The sequence below is a fragment of the Anopheles moucheti genome, chromosome 2 (genome assembly GCF_943734755.1).
Source record: "Anopheles moucheti chromosome 2, idAnoMoucSN_F20_07, whole genome shotgun sequence".
NCBI classification, from domain to species: domain Eukaryota; kingdom Metazoa; phylum Arthropoda; class Insecta; order Diptera; family Culicidae; genus Anopheles; species Anopheles moucheti.
In genome coordinates this window covers 1,787,945-1,797,612 of record NC_069140.1, presented here as the reverse complement: position 1 = coordinate 1,797,612, position 9,668 = coordinate 1,787,945, and the positions used below count along the sequence as shown (strand labels likewise).

General features: G+C 43.8%; 1 non-coding gene across 1 annotated transcript; it reads left to right on the top strand.

Moving 5' to 3' along the window:
• The first annotated feature begins 1,339 nt into the window (after positions 1-1,339).
• Trnai-uau (transfer RNA isoleucine (anticodon UAU)) lies at positions 1,340-1,442 on the top strand. Its single transcript has 2 exons — positions 1,340-1,377; positions 1,407-1,442. It is a non-coding gene; the product is annotated as a tRNA-Ile (tRNA).
• Positions 1,443-9,668: the final 8,226 nt, after the last annotated feature.

The following is a 9,668-nucleotide window of genomic DNA, read 5'->3' as shown; positions in this document are numbered from 1 at the left end:
AGCTGGAAACGACCACTTGTCCAACGGTGCACGCTTGGTGGTTATTGATTCAAGTGTCCTCCGACGAGGTCTTGCACCCGAACCTACCCGTTCTCAATTAAATCTTAGCGGAAGTCACACGAGACGGCATGCAGAACAGTAAAATGTCATCGTGGGAATGCCTTGGTCACAGTGTCCAAAAACGGCAGCTTAAATAAAATCAGAACTCCCCGGACACAGGAACCGAAACGGAGGAACCCCCGAAGAAAAAAAAGATGCGTCATTACAAGAACGTATTATTTGTCTAACGCCTGTGCCTAACTTATGTTCGATGGCAGCAACCCTGTGGCCTTGAATACCCGAAACAACGGATGAGGGGCCGTAGCCTGATGATCATAACGACGACAACGATGATGAGGCTGCTAACGAGAACCGCTTGATATGAGATTACGAGCACCACAAAGGTAATAACACACATGAGACATAATTACGCATTCATGAATGAAAGAAGTTCAAGTAGCTGTTCGTTACCTGAGGTTATGTGTCTCTCTCGCGTTTAAAAGATACCTTTGTGTCTATTTGTGCCCCGGGTACCAGCCTGCCCGCGGATGGCGACGGTTTTTAGCGTCGTCGATTTCGTCGTCAAAATTAGGCAAATTCCCACGCAGGAACGCCAGCAACACCGACGGATCGATACAAACTACGGCATTCCTCCTATGGTGCAGCGAGCGAGTTAAGGGCAAATTGTATTAGGCTAGCCTTTTTTGGGATCAATCGATTGCGCTTGTGATGATTTGCAGTTTTTAACGGAAGCAGCCGGTCTTCTTCGACAATGAGACACTACTTATCGCTGCTGAGAGTTTGTATCGCGCGGGTTGTAATAATATTGTGTATGCATAAATTCATTCCGTGTTTTTGCTCCACTAGTAATACCCGACAGAAGCCATTTGTCAACCGTGTGTTTTGCCGTCTGAAGCAGCACGGTATAAAGTTTTTTTTCGTGCAATAAAATGCGAATGTTATTCCACCAGCTAGAGCCAACGCACATTATCCCGTATCGACAGCGGTGTGATTCAGTCTCAGCTATTTTTACACGTTCCTTTATTACAAACGCTTCGCTCTCGTGCATTCTCTCGCAGCGCGCGCGCTCTCCCGCTCTCACTCACTCTCTGCTCCGAGTGACGCGCAGACGCTTGGCGTAGTACCGGGTACACGCTTGAAAACCGGTTGGTGAATGTGTGTGCAAGCAGGCAACGCTTCAGCAGCTGGGCAGCGATATGCCTGAAACGGTACGTGTCACGAGAGTTCGCGAGAGTGCTCGTCCGAAGCAGATGAGCTCTTAGCGAGAGGGCTAGCATCTGCTCCAGTGGCGCAATTGGTTAGCGCACGGTACTTATAAGACAGTAATCGTTGCTTGGCTATGAGCGATGCCGTGGTTGTGAGTTCGAGCCTCACCTGGAGCAGCGCGCTCGGGCGTCGCCTGCTTGAGGAGCTTTTTTTTACTACCCATTTTTCCACCAAGCCATCGGCCTGCTGCGCTGCAGAACCGTCAAAAACACTTGTATGAGCGAGTGTTCATGTACACACAGAGGGGGAAAACAAACATTTTCAAATGTGGCAGAACGCAGTTCGACGCTGGATTCTCATACGAATTGTACTGTTTTGAAACGTGTGATTTTATATAGGCTTACAACATGTTTTGCTGCCTCAAATAGCTACAAAAATGGGGAGGAAAACAAACACTCCAATTCAGAAAATCTCACTTCCCAAGGTCGATGTCATCGACGCTTTCCTTGCGGGATGTGTCTCCCAAGCCCCATATTAACACCAAGAGGTCGATGACGGGTTCCGGGGGTTAATCGTTGCGTCCCGGGGTCGTTGGAGCAGAACACATGGGACCGAAATGGCGCTTGACGCTGACAATTGTTGGCATTGTATGTAAATGCGACGTCACCTGGTAGGTCTTCACGGATCCGCCATACAGCAACATTCGAGACAGTAGTGGCGGCGTTGAATTCATTTGTACCTTCCAACCGGAAAATCTCAAGACATTCTTCAACTGGCCAAGTTTGTGGTGGAGGAGACAGAGCCACCGAACGACAAGAAGGAACTATTAAACAGCCCGCACAAAAGCCGTTGTGATTACCTATGGATGTCACGATAGTTGCGCGTCGTCGGAAGCTTTTCTTTGGCGCTCCCTGAATGGGATGTCGGAATCGGATTGGAAATTTTGTTATGCCATTTTTAGATAAAATGAAATGGATATTAATCAATGGGTCTGCAGGTAGAATGACGGACGGGAAAGTTTTCCACAATAGACAAAGACTGTCTTTTTCAGAAAAAATATTTATTATACACGAAAAATATCGTGAAAAACCCCCTACGTATCGGTCGTTAATTTATCGATTATCGACAATAAAGTTACAAACAAATAGTTTCTGTAGCACGATAAAAGAAATCGAATTTTCAGATACGAAAAAAAAACCAGCCGTTATTGCGACATTATGTATGTGGAAAAAGGCTAACAAACTCTGGTAATAAGCGTCTACCGCACGATAAACCATTTTCACGACGCACAAAGGGCTAAGATGACGTAGTGGCAGTCGCAAAACAACACTCTCGCCACCACACACTCAACTATCACGGTAAACGAACTGCATTTAATGCGTGCGTGAGTGTTGTATTATTATCATCATCCAGTGAATGGGTGAGCAGCGGCTGATGGCAGCATTGGAATTTTTAGCTACTTTTTAACGCCTCATCATGTGTGTGCCACGGATTTTCCAACTCCCACAATTAGGTACAGGTTGTGCAAGACGCACTCTTACCGCGGTGCAACGCTTAGCGTATCTGTGAACCGCGATGCTGCGACTCTAATCGAAAGTGACTGCAATCAAAGGCCACCCTTTGGGGATGGGGCGTTGCATGCCGATCAGTGGATGCGTTCAAATGTGTAGCAGTGTGTGATTGTTCTTTGATACTTTTGCTTATCGCGGCGGCCCGGTTCAGTGTGGGAATGGCAGACGAAGAGCCTGCACTACTCTGCGCGTAAAATGCTGCTCTGTTCCAAGGAAGGATGAAAGTGACGAGACTACGGGTTTTGCGAGTTGAATGACTTGTTGCTGCTGCTGTTGCGATTGAAAGTTTGCAATTTCTTTCTCTATGAATCATCATCATAAGTTCAATATCCTCGTCTCTTTTTTTTGGGTTGTTGTTGTTGTTGCTGCTGCTGTTGTTTGTATCATCAAAATGCTTCACCCTTCCCTATTGCCTAGTTCTGAACACATCACAAATGAATAGAAAATTTTGATCGGTTTTTCCGGCTCATGGGCGCCGTCAATGGGTAAAGGCAGCATTGGCTGGATGGTTCAAAAATGCAGTAGGTAGGAAATAAGCGGATATCTTCCGCTATCGGAACACTGTCTGGTCAGTGGTGTTCCCACAATTATAGTACTCACTTTACGACGTTAATCCGCCATCCCAGAACTCCTACACATCGCACTTCAAAAGGCTTATTCACAGGTGGAAGCCAGTTGCGAAAAGTAAAACGAAGAAGAGGAAAAAAACAACAACAACATCCATCCACCAGCAATTACCCGTAGGCGATCAGGGCCAATCGGTAATATCGCGAGATAAGTTGAATTTGATCAATTAAGAAATTTCCGCTCATCGACACACACACACACAGCTTCAGGTGATAGACTTCCGATTGAGCCGAAGATGGACCGTCCGGGCAACGAAATGCGGGTAATTTTTTTAATGAACATCACTTAACATTCACAGTTGTATTGCGGTTATTTTGAATATCATTGGAAAATAAGGATCGAGGACGTAGAATATTTACACAAGACGATGGTTGAATATATAACACCCAAAACAATTTACGAGGTTTGTTTTGAATGTCTACTAGTTTCTTTTTAATTAATTGTGACCAATCACAATGTCCTCATTACGTTGGACATATTGTAACTTGTTCTAAAAACTCAAACATTTGTACTAAAAACATAATATTAATTGATAATTTTGCTGGCAGGAAACAACATTTCTCGGCAATGTTACTGATCAAGATGTCTTGTTGGAAATAACCACATTGTACGGGAAACTACAACATGTTCTAAAAACTCCAACGTCAGTACTAAAAACCCTATTACTGCCTGTTGTTGCTGTTGCTGACCGGATGACACTTTAAGATCAGGAAAAAATATGTGTGAGAAGCATAACTTATATGTAGCACCCTCACAGTCACAGTCATGATCGTACAACACGGATGTAGGTTGTCTTCTTCGTCAGCTAGAAGCTACGCATGGCAATTTGGGAACAGTTTTGTGACTTTTTCAATGAATTATGCATAAGAAGATGACTGTGTTAATGCCTGGTGCTGTGTTATTATTTTTTTGTCCGTACCACACTTAATCCTCGCGGGCGTACAGACGAAAAAGTCACCAAACCGAAGGGATGTGACGAGCCGAGACATTCGAAGCGTGACACCATCAGGGTGCAGTCTTCCATAAAATGCCACCACCCATGCGGCCGCCGCAACGGCAGCGTAATGACAAACAGAGCAGGAATGCTTGCCGCGGCCATCACGGTGAGAAGTGTGCTACACCGCGATGCGCAACGAACAGTCCAAAACGGCGTGTACTAATGCCGCGGTAGGCCAGCACCAAAAGGCAGCCATCACACACAGGTTCGACGCACCTCGGAGGTGCGATTCGCGACGATAACGCGATGAAGATTGGGCGATAAATTGGCGAATAATATCAGAAAGCCCCCTTCTTCTGTACCGGTGCCGAGCTAGAGCAAACTGAAGCAAAAAATGGAAAAATCAAGCTAAAGTTGGCGGGGACCGCACCAGCCAGCGCAGCGTAGTACGCGGCGCGCGGGCAAGGGCTACGTGTGTCGACACTTTCCAAAACGGCAAATGTGTTTGATAAATTGCGAAGGTGCGCCAACGAGTGCATGAGTGAAAGAATTAACATCGGCTTTTTTTTTGTTAGTGTGCCGGCGCGGAGAAGAAACATGGGAACTAAACTGCAACGCAACCGAATACGTGGCCCGATGCACATTTTTATGCGCGTTGGACCAGCGCAGAGAAAACGATGTACCCGGGCGCGCGTCGTGCCGGGTTATGCCATCGTTGCTGCACCGTGTCGCGAAATCGTGGCGCTTTCATTGCATCAACGGCAGAAGGGTGCTGCTTTTTCCTAACATAGGCAACATTTTCCCGCCCTTGTCAATTGAACACCCGCGCACAGGTGCCGTTTGATATAAATTTATTTAATTCATTTGCGGTGTTGTTGCGTGGTGTTGGAAAATTGTCTTGTCAAAAGGCGAATACGAATACGGAAGATATTCACATCGACAATTCTTAACATAAGTCGAAGACTCACGGATTGTTGGGCTTTCGCCGAGTCCTAGCCGAATTGTTATTGTTACTGCAGCCGGTAACGTGCCAGCTTGCCTTGTGACCATATGAAAGAAATAGCTCCAAATTCGTCTCATAAACAGTAGTCAGTTCGTTTGAAAATAGTTTGAAGTGAAATTGCATGCCCCGGGGTGTGTAAAGGGTTTCGTGCAATTAGCCCGTCCTGGTGATTTGAGCCAGTGACGAATAACGATGACGCTCCATCTCTGACAAGACTCGCTCCGGGGGAGCACTCACGACCGCCTGCGCTATATACAACCTGCCTGCCCGTTTCAGTCACGCGTATCACAAATTATATTGCTACACATTTTTTACCCACATTTTCTAGTCAATCATCGTCTGCACGTCACCACTTAATGCGCGATGGCGTCGCTGGCTTGCGCATGTGCATGGGCTGCTTACGCTTTAAGCCGGCTGTACGATACGCCTTTGATGTTTCGTTAAGCTTTTGCTATTGTTTACTATATAGAGGGCTTCGACAGTTTGAATCATCGAGCCGTTAAGGCTAGGCCCCGGCCTGGCTTTTCCCTCGGACAATACTTACACAGCAGTGCTTTTGTTTTGTCGTATGGCGTTGTAACGAGTGGCGTTAGAGAATTTGTTCGGTGGTCGCAGTTCGTCGACATGCACTTTGTTTTCATGGCGTGGTTAACTCTTTGCAGGGGTTTGAAGAGACGATTGAATTAATCTGAAAATGAAATTACCGAAGATATATTGATTTGATTTGAAACATAATTGATAATAATGGACATATTTGGGACAATGGGTGGTTTGTACTAGCAAAACATCAGAACATTCTATAAGTTTAATTGCAAATGTGTAAAAATGTATGGTGAAGACGATTGATTATGACATGTCTCCCAGCCCAAGTGGATTATATAGAAGAAAAGACTATCAATAGTTAGGTACCATGAATTGTCTTTATTGTTTTCATGAACAAATTTACTAGAAAATCTTTGAGATTTCTTTGAGGATTTTCCAATCATGGAATATGAATCCTGGATAATTCTTGAATTTTTAAAGCTTCATAAATATTTTGAGAGTCAAATCATGCTTTCAACGATTCCTTACAGAAGATTCGTATGAAAAATTCTTCTCAAAAGACTCATTAAGCTTCACACTTGAGCCAACATATCAGAAATTCTTCTTCTTTTATGAGTTTGTGGTATAAATGGTATAAAGTAAAATTCGACCCAACGATAGCTGACTTCGATACCACGTGCATAATAGTCCCTATTGGATTTAGATGCAAAGCTTGACAACTATATCTCACTATGTGAGTTGTTATAGAAGGGATTTTATTACCAAAAACCGACAGATCTCAAACATTGAAGAATAAAAATATACAAACACTTTTTTCTGAGCACTACCACGACAATAAATTAAAAATTCAAACCTCAAGTAAACATATGTAAATAAAGATGAATTCTTTTTTGATATAACAAATCTAAAACGAACGATTAATATCTCATTAGCATTGTAAAAAAAAACACGTGTAAAAAACAGAAGCTCTTTCCATGGGCTTCCTCGTCAAAATTGACCTAGTTGTTTTTTTTGCTCCCTTCCAAACAGCAGCAGCATGAATGTTTTTACGCGAGCTGTGGTTGGAAAAACGAACGAAAAAAGGAACGCAACGTAAACAGGAGCTCCGGAACTAGCCCGGAAGCCCAAAATAAATAACAATAATAAAAATACAATCGCACACGTGCCAATGATTTCGAATAGCGCGTATCGTTTGCACGTTTGACGTTTTGTGTGTTCCGTGCGCAGGGGTGTGAGTGAAAATGTGTCTCTAATGGATGTCCTGCGTATGCGTCCCACTCGCAAACCCGCATAAGAACAGATCTGGAAACACCAGTTCTCAACCCTTGATGGAGGGGGGAAATTAACAAAAAATTGTGAGAGTTTCCCGACTTCCCCGAGGATATGATGGCTTGATCGTTACGCTTGATTTTCCAGGTCCTTTTCATACGGCGGGAATGATTTGTGTTACATTCGTTCTTGTTATTTTTTACCTTTTTTCTGATGCTTGATTTTTATTCTTTGTACGATTCTTTTTCGGTCACTACACTTCTCTCTCTCTCTCACCCTCGCTCGTCATGCAATCGCACCATTGACCACACGTACGTTCTCATTTGCTACAGGTTTCTTTTTTTTACGTGATGTGTGTATTTTTCATCTGATATGTGTGTTTTGCCCCGTAACATGTGGGATTCATGTTTTTGCACCGGTACCTTTTGCAATGAAAATTTGATTAAACAAGTCACTTGCAGCACCGACATGTAAAAGGCTACAAATGACGGTTGTACAGATTCTACCGAACTGATGGTTTGATGATGAGGTATTTGATGCGGATTATAGTTCTGTTATAAAGTTTTTTTTGTTGTGTTGGAAGAAACGAACCATCGTTTATTAAGCGGGAAATCAACATTTCCGAGGTTGATTATAAACGTGCCAGAAAAATGGATCCAATTATACACCGAAAGGATGTACCGATCGTCGTTGTATTATTTTTATTGCAACATGGATGGAACAAGACAACACTTTTCAAAAACAGACAGAATACATATAATTATGATATTTTTATTCCATTCCCCTACATGGAGCTCAATGGCAACGTCATCAGACCAAGAACAGGATATTTGAGGACACTTTCAGTAGTCAGTTTCTATGGCGATCATTTTCTATGCACCTATCAAGTTCATATTGCAAGCGATCCGACTTCTACCGCTTCTGGTATTTGGTGTAGCCGGATTCGTACAACCCGTTCTACTGCAATCGCATTTGTCGGTAAGTAAGCTGAAGCATATCGCACCGAGCGAATGATTTTCTACCACATTTAACTGAAACCGAACATGTTCCTTAAGGCATGCCCATAACATGCCACTATAACAAGGTGCACCGGATAGGCGTTTCAATTTTCAAGCCCTTACAGGTGAAGGAACATGAAGGAACAAAAAAAAACCTGAAGGGCTGTCGATGCCACCGCCAGGCCGGAACGAACGAAACGATCGTCAATTATCGCGCAATGCTTGTAACTGAAAGATCTTCTTCCTTACCGCCGCTAGTACGCTCCGCACGTAGGGGAAAAAAGAATTTTCTGGTGTGATCTACCATATCGGGTGCCTTTGCCGGGGAAAAAAACGAAATCGCGACATGGAGGCATGGACCCATCATCATGCGCTTAAGCGTTTCACGCTCGTTCGTGTCGCGTTCAACTGTGAAGAAAACGGGAACCGTTGGACGAAACATGGTATGAAATTCAAGATATCTTGTTGTGGAACGGACAGCCGCAAAAGAAAAGGGGGTAAAACCAATGATAGTAAAGAAGTTATCCATATGAAGTAGACCTGGTTTTTAATGACTAGCCACATGAGTCCACAAAGTGCATTTTCCTGAGTGCATTGATGACCATTACCCGGACTGCCCGTGCTGCCCGCAACGAAACGAGATCCGCGTCTGTGTGATGTAGCTTTTTGGTTCCACTTCTGATGCGGTTGCATTCATGCATCGCACTGGAATGGAGCGTAGAAAACATGCTTAAACTGTTCTAGATAAATGTTTGGCTATTCATCACTGTACTGTATTGGTACAAAAGTACTAAAGAATTTAAACAAAGGTTTTGGGCAAACAAAACTAAACCAACAATGACTTATTATTAATTTTATCGTAATAATGCTTTATTTTTGAAGTCCTGTGTTGTTAGATGCTTAGATCAGACTAGATCAGAGACAGATAGAATCACCCACTAGAGATCACTCTGGCGAAATTGAATACTAACTGAATATCAGTTCAAGATTAGCCAACAAAATCTCCTGGGAAATTATTGACATTAAACACACACGTCAGGAAAAGATTCTCAAACGATAGGAAGAAAACAGATCGGTATTCGCAAGTCCTTCCTGCGGGTTTGATGCGTGGCACTGTGACGCACCCGAGACATCCTCACCGTAGTGTCTCGGGTGCACGGCGCGATCGTCAAGAACGTAACAATCATCGCAGGTAAATATTTCGGGTAAAATAAACATACTTTAAAAATAGCGCTCGTCCCGCTATTCCCGCGAGAGAATGTTTAAAACAGATCAGACGATGCGCGCCGGTTTTTAGATGCTTCGACGCAACCCGCACAAAAACATCATTCCCCAAAATCACCGCAAAAGCATTAGGTAATGAGCGAAGTAAAACTCAACGCGATCTCTATCACACAAAGTCCAGTGTGTGTCTATCTACCTTCTGGCTGTGGTCTTTTCCATCACTACGAGCA